Source organism: Mustela putorius, unplaced genomic scaffold (assembly GCF_011764305.1).
Source record: "Mustela putorius furo isolate JIRA1106 unplaced genomic scaffold, ASM1176430v1.1 tig00000698_pilon_pilon_pilon, whole genome shotgun sequence".
Classification (NCBI taxonomy): Eukaryota; Metazoa; Chordata; class Mammalia; order Carnivora; family Mustelidae; genus Mustela; species Mustela putorius.
This window is the reverse complement of record NW_025421449.1, coordinates 8,716,693-8,730,908: the sequence shown is the minus strand read 5'-3', so window position 1 is coordinate 8,730,908 and position 14,216 is coordinate 8,716,693. Positions and strand designations below refer to the sequence as shown.

General features: G+C 44.5%; 1 non-coding gene and 1 pseudogene across 1 annotated transcript; one reads left to right on the top strand and one right to left on the bottom strand.

Annotated features, from left to right (window-relative positions):
- Nucleotides 1-712: 712 nt before the first annotated feature.
- LOC101677147 lies at nt 713-2,397 on the top strand (annotated as a pseudogene).
- Nucleotides 2,398-11,379: 8,982 nt separating this feature from the next.
- Nucleotides 11,380-11,483, bottom strand: LOC123393023. The gene has a single exon (XR_006607726.1). It is a non-coding gene; the product is annotated as a U6 spliceosomal RNA (small nuclear RNA).
- Between the last annotated feature and the right edge of the window lie 2,733 nt (nt 11,484-14,216).

The window sequence follows — 14,216 nt, the reverse complement described above, 5'->3', positions numbered from 1 at the left end:
CCAGGGACAGCTAGGTATACTGGATACGAAAACTTACATGTACGAAGTTCAACATGGGTATTGGTGCAACACCACACAGGTCAACACGACAGAATATGTAGACAGAAACACACTGGCAAATGCAAGAACCTTGTGAAGCTTCACAAACCAGTGAGAGCAGGAGGGATTGCTCAATAAGCAGAGTTGAAAAAATTGGACACCTGGGGAAAAAATCCTGTTAAGAGCCTCACCTCACAGCATTATACCTTTAAACATACACACACACTATCTGGCATCTCTCTAAATATAAACATCAACGTTAGAATGAACTACAATGGAAAACATCAAGATTCAACTATGTACAAATTTGAAACTTCTGAAAGTCAAAAATCAATATATGACAATGGTTAAAGCTGGGGGATGGGGATGGGGGTGATGGGTTTAAATTACACTGTCTGGAAAGCCTGGGTGGCTCAGTTGGTTAAGCAACTGCCTTCAGCTCAGGTGCTGATCCTGGAGTCCTGGGATCCGGGAACAGGCTCCTTGCTCAGCAGGGAGTCTGCTTCTCCCTCTGCCTGCTCCTTCCTCCTCTCGTGCACTTTCTCTCTCTCTCTCTCTCATTCTCTCTCTCTCAAATAAATAAATAAAATCTTTTTTAAATTAATTAATCAATTAATTAATTAAAAGTACACCTATAAGTACTAATTTTTTTTAAAAATTACGTTGTTCTCTCAGAACCTTCCTGCACCTGCGTTCGGACCTCGCTGCTCCAGCCTCCGGGACATGTCCCATCCTTCCAGCCTGAGACTAGCAGTATAGAAAAAAAAAATTCCATATAATTTCTTGCCCCGTACACACCTTGAGGTGAGCAAAAAAATTAAAATAAATTTTAACAATGAGGGAAATCGTGCACATCCAGGCCGGTCAGTGTGGCAACTAGATCGGTGCCAAGTTCTGGGAGGTAATCTGTGATGAACACGGCATCAACCCCACTGGAACCTACCACAGTGACAGCGACCTGCTGCAGGATCGCATCTCCGTGTACTACAATGAAGCTACAGGTGGCAAATATGTTCCTCATGCTATCTTGGTGGATCTAGAAACCGGGACCATGGACTTTGTTCGCTCAGGTCCTTTTGGGCAGATATTCAGACCAGACAACTTTGTTTTTTTTGTCAGTCTGGGGCAGGCAACAACTGAGCCAAAGGCCACTACACAGAGGGGGCTGAGCTGGTTGACTCAGTCCTGGATGTGGTGAGGAAGGAGGCGGAGAGCTGTGACTGCCTACAGGGCTTCCAGCTGACCCATTCACTGGGTGGGGGCACAGGCTCTGGAATGGGCACCTTGCTCATCAGCAAGATCCGAGAAGAGTATCCTGACCGCATCATGAACATCTTCAGTGTGGTACCCTCACCCAGAGTGTCTGACACTGTGGTCGAGCCCTACAATGCCACCCTCTCCGTCCATCAGTTGGTAGAGAACACAGATGAGACCTACTGCATTGACAATGAGGCCCTTTATGACATCTGCTTCCGCACTCTCAAGCTGGCCAACGTACGGAGACCTGAACCACTTCATCTCAGCCACCATGAGTGGTGTCACCACCTGCCTCCACTTCCCTGGTCAACTCAATGCTGACCTCCGGAAGCTAGCCATCAACATGGTGCCCTTCCGATGGCTCCACTTCTTCATGTCTGGCTTTGCACCTCTGACCAGCCGTGGAAGCCAGCAGTATCAGGCCCTTACTGTGCCTGAACTCACCCAGCAGGTCTTTGATGCCAAGAACATGATGGCTGCCTGTGACCCCCACCATGGCTGTTACCTCACTGTGGCTGCTGTCTTCCGTGGGTGGATGTCCATGAAGGAGGTAGATGAGCAGATGCTCAATGTGCAGAATAAGAATAGCAGCTACTTTGTGGAGTGGATCCCCAACAACGTCAAGACAGCAGTCTGCGATATCCCACCTCGTGGCCTCAAGATGGCAGTCACCTTCATTGGAAAAAACACAGCCATCCAGGAGCTCTTCAAGCGCATCTCAGAGCAGTTCACGGCCATGTTCCGGCGCAAGGCCTTCCTCCACTGGTACACAGGTGAGGTCATGGACGAGATGGAATTCACTGAAGCTGAGAGCAACATGTATGACCTTGTCTCCGAATACCAGCAGTACCAGGATGCCACCGCAGAAGAGGAGGAGGATGTTGGTGAGGAGGCTGAAGAGGAGGCCTAAGGCAAAGCACCATCACCTCAGGCTTCTCCATTCCCTCAGCCTTCTTCCTCAGCTGCCCCTGTCCTCTCCCTCAGAATTACATTTTCTGACTCTGTCTCTTTTTTTTTCCTTTTTTGGAGGGGGGTGGTCCTAGAACACAGTGCCTGGCACATAATAGGTGCTCAATAAATACTTGTTGTTTGTTGAATGTCTCCTCTCTTCCACTCTGGGAAACCTAGATTTCTGCCATTCACAGTAACCCTGTATTTCCTTTCAGTGTCCCCTTCTCCCATTTGTCCAGTTGGTATTTCCCTTTGTTTTATAAGATAATTCTCCAAGAAGCTGGGTCTCATCAGATCCCATCTAGAACCAAGTGCTTAAAACCCAGTAGATGGCCACCATCCTAAGCCCATGTGGTAGCCCCGCGGAAAGGAAACAAAGCTACCTCATAGCAGTAGAGGTACCTATAAGGAAGGGGTAGGGTTTTCTATTCTAGAGCAGTTTTGGAGAGGGGTATCCAGGCTCTTGAGTCCTAATTTCCAGGAATTTCCCTGCTCCTCTCAGCTTCAGGAGAGGTGTTGACAGTATTATCGATCTGTATTTTCCCGTCTTCTTCCAAGCTGTGTCCTGAGCTGTTTCTTTTGCTGGGGTCTGCCCCACCCTGTTAAAGCAGGATCCTTCCCTTTTCCTACATAACCACCTTCATATGTTGGATTCCTTCCTTTTCCCCTGGTTGGAGAAGGGAGCCAAGAAGGAGAAGAGGGATTAGCCTCCAGAAAGACCCTCCCCATCCCCACCCTTTCTTAGCAAACACCCAGCTCTGCTGTGTATATACAGAAAGGTTTGTACTGCCACCTAAATCTTTTGAATCATTCTTCCAGAGAGGGGACAAGGAGACCCTCCCATCTTTGGCAACATCTCATTTTTTTCCTTTTGCTATTCCCTCCCCTGCCCTTGGCTTTATCCTCTCCTACACTTCAAATTTCTATTTTGTGTTGAACTTGCTTTTTTTCATATTGAAAAGATAACATTGCTCCAAGAGCCAAAAATAAATGACAACTAAAAAAAAAAAAAAATTACGTTGTTGGCTCTGCTTTTGCATATGTTTAAAAACGTCCACAAATAAATAAAAATGTTTTTTGAAAAGGAGGGGGATGCCTGGGTGGCTCAGTGGGTTAAGAGTCTGCCTTTGGCTCAGGTCATTATCCTGGGGTCCTGACATTAAGCCTCACATTGGGCTCTCTGCTCAGCAAGGAGCCTGCTTCTACCTCTGCCTGCCTCTCCCCCTGCTCATGCGCTCTCTTTCTTTCTTTGACAAATGAATAAATAAAAATCTTTTTTCAAAAAAGTCCATGGTTATAAAGAAGATGTGGCATATATATGTTTATATTTATATATAATGGAATATATATTGTATACTTATATAATGGAATACTATGTAGCCATAAAAAAGAAGGAAACTTGCCATTTGCAACAACATGGATGGACCTAAAGGGTACTATGCAAAGTGACATAAGTCAGAGAAGGGTAAATACTATATGATTTCACTTACATGTTGAACATTAAAAAAAATGAACAAACACGAAAAAGCAGAAACAGATCCATAAATACAGAGAACAAACAGATGATTGACAGAGGTGAGGTGTGTAGGGGGATGGACAAAATGGGTGAAGGGTATTGCGAGGTACAGGCTTCCAGTTATGGAATGAATAAGTCACAGGGATGAAAGGTAAAGCACAGGGAATATAGTCAATGATATTGTAATACCATTGTATGGTGACAGGTGGTAGCTATACTTTTGCAAGCACAGCAAAATGTCTAAAGTTGTCGAATCACTATACGGCACACCAGAAACTAATGGAATGCTGTGTGCCAGTTACACTTCAATTTAAAAAAAAAAGTCCACAGTTACAAATTGAAGTATTTAAAAGTTTAAAAATTTAACATAAATTTAAAAGGCAAACAACCACCAATATAGCATATAAACCATTATTATCTTTAAGGTGTAAAGAGCCCCTCCAATGACTAATACTCACTAAAGCATCAGTAGATAAGAAGTGACCATTAGTGAATTACCCCTTCATATCCAATTCCCCTTCCTGCTTCCTCATGGGCTTTGATTTCCATTGAAAGACCCACAAGGTTCTGGGGAGGCTGACTCCATCCCCGATATTAAGGAGATCATATGACTTGGCCACCCCAATCAGTGCATCTCATTCCCCAGCCATTGTGATTGACTGAGGACGAGGCATGTGAGCAAGCCAGGCCCAAGAGAATCAATCTGAGTTTCTGAGATTAGGAACAAGGAAGCTCTTTCTTTCCCCCATGGACCTCAGTAGAGCTCTAGAAGCTTCTGGGAGAATGTTGGTATCTGCAGGAAACACCATCACCAATCCCAGAATAAAGCCAACACGAGGAAGCAGAGCCAAGAAGTCAGGAAAAACAGAGAGAGGGGCTCCATGACTGTTTTTTGGTTTGGTTTTGTTTTGTTTTTTAAACTCAGGACCAAGTTTCATGTAAAGCTGAATGTATTCCTGTTTAAATGTATTGAACAAAAATCCCATTTTTTTCTGGGTTTCTATTACTTGCAAACGAAAGCAATCAAACAAAAATGAGCTAACTAAGCCTGAACATGTAAAGATCTCAAGCATTCCCCCCAAGTAGAATGCAAAGAGCAGAATTCTCACATGGCCCCTAGTGGTCAGGGAGGTCTAGGGAGGACCAGTGTGGGCAGGCTTCCCCTCCCTCAGAAGCCAAGTAGTAGTAGAGATTCATCTGAGCTCTGATTGCTGCTCTGACTCATCTCCTGTCTTCCCACAGCCCCCTTATCTCTCATCTCCCGTTTTCCTCTGAGGGAAAGGACCACTTGGGCCCCTGGAATCCCCATGGCAAGGCATACCTCCCTCAGTACCATGAACTGTCTGCCCAGGAAGATAGTGAGACACCTAGGGGCAAGTGTGTTGGTTGAGACCCAGACTCTCCAATCTGCAGGTCCTTTCTCCTGGCCTAAGATTGGAAAGCAGATTGGGGAATCTTCCAGCACATGCAGTCTCACTGGGAGTGGTCAAGAGTGGAGGCTACCTACACCAGCCATCTGAGTATGGCCTCTTCAATCTGACCAGGCCAAAACAGGACCTTCTCCTGTCACCCAGACAGGACCAAATTCACAGTCACAGATCATTAAATCAGAACGCCAAATGAACAAACCCAACAGCCAATGCATTCATCCACAGTGGTAGCGTTCCCTCTGCAGACCATGCCCATAAGCACGATCCATCCATGTATCTTAGTCCCTTAAATGGCCTAATAAGCATAATATTGGGGCCAATGAAAACTCAGATCCTCCCCCAGGCATGGGGGTGCCTGGTGATCTGAGCTGCTCCTGCTCACTGCCTGTCCCTTCTCTTCCAGTCCCCTGAACTCGGCCCCAAAATGTATTTTGCCAAGTTTGATCCTAGAAATTCTCTTTTTCTAAGACAACTCTTTTTCATAATCACCTTTGTCTATTTTTTAACTATTTCCTTTCCTAGTTGTTATTTTTACATTTTAACTATATTTTGAGCATATTTGATAGAGAATAGAAAGGATAAATGCAACAAATTTAAGTTAAAATTATCTATTAAAATGACCACCCCTCGGGGCGCCTGGGTGGCTCAGTGGGTTAAGCCGCTGCCTTCGGCTCAAGTCATGGTCTCGGGGTCCTGGGATCGAGTCCCGTGTCGGGCTCTCTGCTCAGCAGGGAGCCTGCTTCCCTCTCTCTCTCTCTCTCTCTCTGCCAGCCTCTCTGCCTACCTGTGATCTCTCTCTGTCAAATAAATAAATAAAATATTTTAAAAAAAATGACCACCCCTCAACTCACCATTCAATGAAGAGCTAGAACCTCACCAATAACTTGTATCTGCCTCTCCCATCCACATCCTTCCCCTGCAAAATAGCCACACCTTGAATTTTTGTGTTTTTCATTCTTTTATGGTTCTTTGCACTGTTCACACATATGAATGAATTATACGATTGGAGCTATACTCTGCATAGTCTTCTACAGACTGGCATATTTCACTTAATATTGTTTATAAGACATATTCATGTTGTTCCAAATTGCTGAAGTTTGTCCATTTTAATTGCTGCATGTTATTCCTCCGTATAAAAGTGTATCCTGCTGTCTATGTCCCTCTGCCTGTCTGCAGACACTGACGTCGTCAAAGATCTTGAGGGCTTTGCACCATACTAAACGTGCTTCTATAAACATTTCTGCACACTTCTCCATACATGTAATGCCTACACACAAGAGGCTCTCTGGGGTCTATACCTGGGAAGGGCATGGCTGGGTCAATGAATAGTCAAATGTTCAATTTCACAAGAAAATGTCTAGCTGTGTTCCCACAGTCTCTCTTTATGTGGTTGCCAATATTTCTGTACCCCATTATTCACTCCCCAACCTGTAAGGCGATTGATAATAAGCCTCTACTCCTGCCTGTAGCATGCAGTGTCTTGCTGTGGATGGAGCATACCTTCCTGCCATGTGACTTGCACATACGAACAGAATATGACAAGAAGTGACAAGTACCTTGTCTAAGCAGGAGCTTGAAGAGCCACCACAAGGATCTGCCTTTGTTCTTTTTCCCCTCTTCTGTGAAATTATCATGCCCTAGATGGAAGCTCTTCCCCCACTCTGGGTCCTTGGATGAAGATACGTGGAGCAGAGCTGTAGCCATCCTCAAGGACAAAAATTATGAGAGAGAAATAAACCATTGTTATAAGCTACTGAGTGCAGGGGCTGTTTGTTACTGCATCATAATACAGCAAAACCTACCTGACACAAGATACTCAACAAATATTTACTGAGCATCTCCCACATGCCGGGCATGGTGCTGGGTTCTGTGAATGCAATGATGGTCAAGATAAACAAGGTCATGGCTTCCTGGGGTTCACACTCTATACAAGCAGCAGGTCCCAAAGGCCCTCAAGATTTTCACATATAACTCCCCAAAACAAACTCATCAGTTAAGACTCCTTCTGTCAGAAGTGATGCACTTGATAAAGAAACATGGAAATTTGGGGATTTTTTTTTAAGATTTTATTCATTTATTTGACAGGCAGAGATCACAAGTAGGCAGAGAGGCAGGCAGAGAGAGAGAGAGGTGGAAGCAGGCTCCCTGCTGAGCAGAAAGCCTGATGCGGGACTCGATTCCAGGACCTTGAGATCATGACCCAAGCCAAAGACAGAGGCTTTAACCCACTGAGCCAGGCAGGCACCCCAAATTTGTGGATTCTTATAAACAGAAAATCCAGGCATTAAGCTTGAAGTAGGGATGGATCCAGGAGCAAATGATATCATTGGGGCCCATGCTTGCATTCTCTTTCTCTCTCATTCTTTCTTTTTCTGCTGTTTTCCTATGTGTTTGTCTCCATGCCCAGACCCAAGTCAATGCAGGCTACACTTCCCTAGCTCTAAGACCACCAATTCAAACAAAGTCCTGGGCCTGACTCCCAGAACCAGATTGGCCCACAAGCTCAACCCTGAACCAGTCAATGTCCAGGAAGATGGGATACACTGATTGGTCCAGACCTGGGTCACATGCCACCCCTGGAGCTGGTGAGGAGGTCACCCTACCCAAACCCCATGGGCCAAGAAGAGAGTAGGTGGTAGACACCTTCAGGAAAAATCTTGGCACTCTTACCAGAAGGGAAAACAGATTCTAGACAGGCAAACCATCAATTGCCCCTACCAATGCTACACTGAGGCTGGCTCCCACCATCTCATTTAAAGACGATAGTACACATCCCTTCCAAACTCTGCATTCAGTGACATCACATTAGTGGTATGAAATCAGTCACTGTGGGATGTTTACACCAAAGGAATAGGCAGGCACTGTACATCAGGGCTGTGATTTCCCTAGAGAGCCAGTTGTTCTGCATTTGCCAGCACACCACTGGCCCTAACTAACTCTGTTGCAACCTGAAAGGGGTGTGTGGATATGTGTGCAAGCGTTCATGCACGTGCATGCTTGCAAGTTTAAATTTGCTTTCTCTGCATCAGAAATCACAAAAGCAGGCATTGGCTATAAACTCCAATATAATTTGGTGAGCTGTACCTCTTCACTTGGGCTATTAAATCATTTCCCCTCCAAAGGTACACATGTTGCGGCATAAGGAGCAAACTGTTGACAGATGGTGGAGAAACTTCACAGGCCCATAATTGAGACTTATTTTCATACATTTGTGCCAGTTTGAAATCTAATTGCCAATAAAACAATACCGTGATACTGCCACATCTAATACCCCTGCCACTCTCCAAAGTTACACTTGAATCCACTAGTAAATTCTAATCTCCCAGAGAAAAATATTTCCCCCTCTCCATCGGAAAAGCAGAGCTATAAATCCACGTACAGTGGTTCATTTTCAAATGCGAACCTCCTTTCCCCGATCCCCAAAGAGCCCTCACTCGGCTAATGTTAGTGCCTGCTTGAGAGCAGTAGATATTCTTTGTTTACTTGACAGAAGCACAGATGTGGCTTAGTGAGTCTGGGATGAGGTCTTTTCGTAGAGAAATGCTTGAATGGGCTAAGTTACCCTCCCTCTTTGGAGTGACACAGTGCCATGTCTGGAGATATTTCGCCTTGATCATAAAAAAGTGGCCAGAGGCCAATCACTTTTCACTGAGCAAGGGAAGGTGGAGGAACCCAGAACCGCCCCCCCACCCCCGCCGCAAGCCTTGCTTTTCTGTTTTCACTCTCCTGATGAAAAGGTTTGACGATAGATCGATCCAGATCAATTGAGACTGTAAATAAAAAACGGGCTTTCAGTGAGATGAAGGAGAGCAGGGGTTGGGTTCATTTGTGTCTACTGAAAAACACAACATGTCACCTCAAACCACAAGCCTGCTACTAGTAGTCACGGCCATCGTTCACAAGTCAGAGCTTTGCCCAGTTCACAAAGAAATCATTACTGCAGGCTGAGTCTGTACCAGGTCTGTGCCAAGCCCAGAGATGGTGCAGTGAATATAGCAAATATGGCCCTTGCCTCCATGGTCTTCACGTGAGCCCTGGAGGTGGGGAGTATTATTTTCCCTATCACACAGACAGTAAGCCGAGGCTCAGAGTGGTCAAATAACTCTTCCTCCAGGATGTACAGCAAGTAGGAAAGGAGAAACTCCGCAGATGCAGATCATCTGATTTACCTCCCGGTCCAGCTGTGTTGATACAGGGATTCAGTGAGAGGGCACCTGGGTGGCTCCATTGCTTAAGCATCCAACTCTTGCTTTCAGCTCAGGTCATGATCTCAGGGTCATGAGATCAAGCGCTGCATGGGCTCTGTGCTCAGTGCAGAGTCCACTTGAGATTCTCTCCCTCTGACCTTCCAACCCCTGCTTTCTCAGTCTCTCTCTCAAATAAATTAATAAACAAAATATTTTTTAAAGGATTCAGGGAAATAGTTAACTATGGAATATTTAAAAAGTTGGGTTTCCTTTCTCCCATCCCAGCCCCACCTCCACCTGTGGTCCTCACTCTTCCATCTGGGACTGCATCTCCCTCACCAGCTACACACAAGCCTTTAAACAAGGGAAGGTCATTATACAGCTTCCTGGAGCCTTCCCTTTTCCATGCAAATAATCATCAGTTGCTTCAGACATTCCCCAAACCATAGCCCAACATCTAACCACTGCTTCTCAAATTGTAGTGAGCACAGAAATCATCCAGAGAATTTGAAATGCAAACTTCGGCTCAGGAGGTCTGGATGGCAGCCCCCACCCCACCCCAGACTTGCATCTCTAACCAGCAACCCTGGGGAGTATGGATGCTGCTGGTACACAAACCACATTTGGAGGAGTAACTTCAGGGCCTGTGCTGATATTGGTAGCCACTGGCCACATGTGGCTATGGAGCATTTGAGGTGTTGGCAGTGCAAGTGAGGAGCTCATTGTTTATTCATTTAGTTGTAATAATTTAAAATTAATTTTTAAAAACTAAATTAAAAAAAATTTTAAAATAAACATTATAATTAAATCTAATTAAAATTAAAGTATTAAATATTTTCCCATTAAACACAATTTACTGTTTTGGTAGGACTCTATTTTATTCTAACCATTGAAATTTAGCATGTGAATTGAGATGGGCTGGAAGTGTAAAAAACATACTGAATTTCAAAGACTCAGCAGTTACGGGGAAAGTTTCCACTATGTCACTAATAATTTATTTACATGGTTTAATACTGAAATGAACATGTTTTTAATATATTGGGTCACCTAAAATCTATTATTGGCTACTAGAAATGTTTTAATTTTTGGCAGATGATAGATAGGTAGATAGAGTGAGTGAGCTCACATTATATTTCTATTGAACCGCCGTGGTCTAGATCATTCGTCAGCCTCAACACCTTCCGTTTGTCTGAGCTCCAGCTTATCTACAACCTACTGATCCATGGTCTGGATGCTGTACTCAAACCAATGCATCCTGAAGTTATTGGGTTGTTTTGCATGAGTTTGAGGGGCAAACACATCACATCAACCCCACTGTCTTTTTGTCCCCTGATATACATCAGCTCTCCCCTAATGTCCACATAAAGCAGTCTAGCTTTGTGAGCTGTTGCCATTATTCAGACAGTAGAGTTTGCCCTAGTCAGTTTCTCATGCTTGTTTCAGCCCATTCTTCCTGCCAGTCGGGGTCTCCCCTGCATCTCGACTCCATCATTCAACATCTCTCTCTCAACTTCACAGCTTCCTCCTGTTTGATAAGTTTGCCCTCGTGTCTTCAATGGGGCCAGCAATTACATTGCTGAAGGGGACAGGCCACATCTAGAATAGAAAATTGTAAGGAACAACTAACACGCTGTCTACACTCAGGAACTGTTTAAAACAGAGAGTCTGTTAAGTCCTTTAATTGGAATGACCTACAGACACTTTTTTTCAAATGGTGTTACAGAAAAACATTTAATGACGCAGAACATTGTCCTTAATGTATTTAAGTGCTAAATGCATGTAACATAACAGTATATAAAGAATACTATTTTCAAGTATTTATTTACATAAGTGGAAAAAAGACTGGTATACGAATATATCAAAATGGTAAACACAGTTCTCTCTAGATGATGGAACTGAAATCACTTTCATTTTCCTTGCAGAATGTTCTGCTTGCATTGTCTTGTTTAATATGTACTTTAATATTTGGGGTCACTGGCATTTTATTTTATTTTTTTTTTTTAATATGGAATGCTTCACAAATTTGCATGTCATCCCTGTGCAGGGGCCATGCTAATCTCTGTATTATTCCAATTTGAGTAAATGTGCTGCCAAAGAGAGCATGGGATCATTGGCAGTTTACAAGCGATGGAAACTGAGTCTCAGAGAGGTTACCCCGTCTGTCCTTGGCCCCTTTGCTGAAGCACAGGACCATGGGGGCCTCTAGTCTCCCACGGGCAAAGACTCAGGCTCTTCCCCCAGACCCACTGCTGCCCTCCTAGGGGGTGGGGCCCAAGAGGGTCCTGTAAGTACAGGATCTCCGGACTTCAGCAAAACGTCTAATTACAGTCTATCTTCCCAGATGTGCTTTAACTCCACCCCCTTGCCTAGTCGAGGACATGGCTTCAGCTCTCCTTCCTCTCTCTCCCACCAAATCATGTTCCTCCTCTCTACAGGATTACCCCTGTCAGCGTAAAAACAAGCTCTTTAAAGAAAAAAACATAGCCTTTTCTAACCCTCTTTTTCCCTCCAGAGACCATCCCACTTCTTTCCTTCCTTTTACAACAAAAATCCCTGAGAAAGGAATATATGGGAGTATTCAACAAACAGTAGCAATCATTAGGTGCCCCATCAAACATGGCAATGAGGTGATGGAGTGGTCAGCATTGCTCAGAGCCCATGTATCAATGCACAGAGCATTCTGCCATTTTACATCCCACCCCTATGGCAAGTAAGAGCTAGAGTAGAGCAGCTTCAAGCCCAGGGCTCCTTGTTCCCAGAGGAAATCTACATAAAGAATACAATAAGACCCTCAGGAACCAAGTCTCAGCATATATCCCATTTCTTTAAGAACAGCAGCAACAGAACTAGTCAGAAAATAAAGTCAAAGATATAAGAGAAGACAATCTTCTAAAATAAAGACCCAAAATTGCAGATCAAAGGGAAATTTGTCCTCTCAGATTAATTCAATAAGAAGTCAATATTCGAATGGGCAGAGAAATAGAGTCAGCTACATGGGGACACAGTCAGGCTGCCTCCATGGTCTTCTTTGCAACAATCAACGTCAAGAGATAGAAAAACACCCCTTACAGAAATCAAGGGGTGGGGGCACACAGAATGTGTATCAAAATTTTTATTAACCCAGCAGAGGTGTCATTGTATATAAAGACAACAGAGCAGTTCTCAGAAAGGTAGTACCCATCAAACCCTTCCTAGTAATAAAATCTAGCCAACACATGAATGAATCCAAAAGAGGTAAAAAGAAGAACTTGTGAGTACAAGGCCTGTGCTGTACAAGACTTGGCAGAAAAAAAAAAAAAAAAAAAAAAACCTGATTGCAGTTAACTACAGAGCAAAATCTAGGGAATGTGACAAACTGAGGTTACAAGAGAACTTGATCTAGTATAGGCCATGACAATGCCAACGAACAAACATAACATAACCAACAAAAATCAGAAGGCACAGGGAAAGGAAGGAAAGACGGAGGAATTCTGTGTATTCAGAATCCCTGCTGGGTGATGAGTCAGTCCTTTCTACAGTGGCTGAGATCTGTTGGTAGTTTCCCAAACATTGTGCCATCAACTCCTCAGGCTCTCCTGGCCCCAGAGTCCACCAGATTCAGCTTTACCCGCAGGCAGTTAAATGACTTATCTACACTTCTCTCGATAGGCCAAGTTCCCCAAATCCAGCTCAGTGACCACATTCTGATTAAAAGGCTAGACCTAAACAAGCTGGCTAAAAGAGCTTCAAGCAACCTAAGAGAAGGGGGCAGGGGGTGTCTCCCCCCAGTGCTAGTCTTGTCCCACCTGAGATATTATCCTCTCCTCAACTCTGGGCACCCTGCCCATACAAGCCCTGCCATTCTGCTCGAGACAGCTTTCCCAGTTCTGTACTCCTCAACAGTCCCCTCTCCCCACCTTCCCTTATGCCTCTGACTCCAAGTTGAGGAGAAGGGGCCCACTCCTCAGTGCCTGCAGCCACCCGAAGACCACTGTCCCCTGCAAACATTCCAGAAAGTCTCTTCTATCACTCCCCAACCTCAGCACCATCCTCTTCTACCATGTTACCCAAAACGTGGTCCACAGATACTAATCCCACAAAATGCTCCATTGAATAAAAGCACCATAGTCCCATATATTTGGGAACCATAGGTCCTATACCTCTGTCCTGAGAAACACTATGTACAAAAGTGTGTTAAAAGTGAGAAAAATCTCATAGTATAAATCCTGGCATTTCCCAGACTTCCTCCTCCACAGAACTCCTTGTCACAAAACATTTGCTTGAATTGGCAATCAGTGGGACACACTTTGGGAAACTGTTCTATCACCCTCCATGACACTCTCACTCACCTAGTAGCCTCCCACCTGACACAGGTTCTCTTCCTGCTTGCCTGCCTTCCCCCACAGTCCTTCTCCACTTTGTCCATTCCGCTGGTATAGTGGAAATTTCTTCTTGCCCAGTATCCTTTATCCTTCCTCTAGTAAAAACATCTCACTTTTTTTTTGGTACCATCCTACCTCAGACCATGTGATTCAGCTCTAAAGGTTAAGTGAGACTCAGGCTTGGCCAACGACTGCACTGAATTCTCCTGGCCACAGTCGTCAGGTCACTGATGGGCTGGGAACAGCAGTCAGGCCAGTAAGAAACAGCTCCAAAGCCCTTAGCTGGAGCTTTCAGGGAAAAGGTGCTCTATCTTCTGCTGGCATCGCCCAGCTAATAGGATGTAAGCACAGAGAAGCTGGTGGTCATCTTCCAGATAGCCTGCCTGAGAAGTAAACCAACACAGAAGAAAGTGAAGTCTCAAGATATTCCAGAGAATAAAATGGATCCACCAATGCCTGGTTTCTTATACTTCTC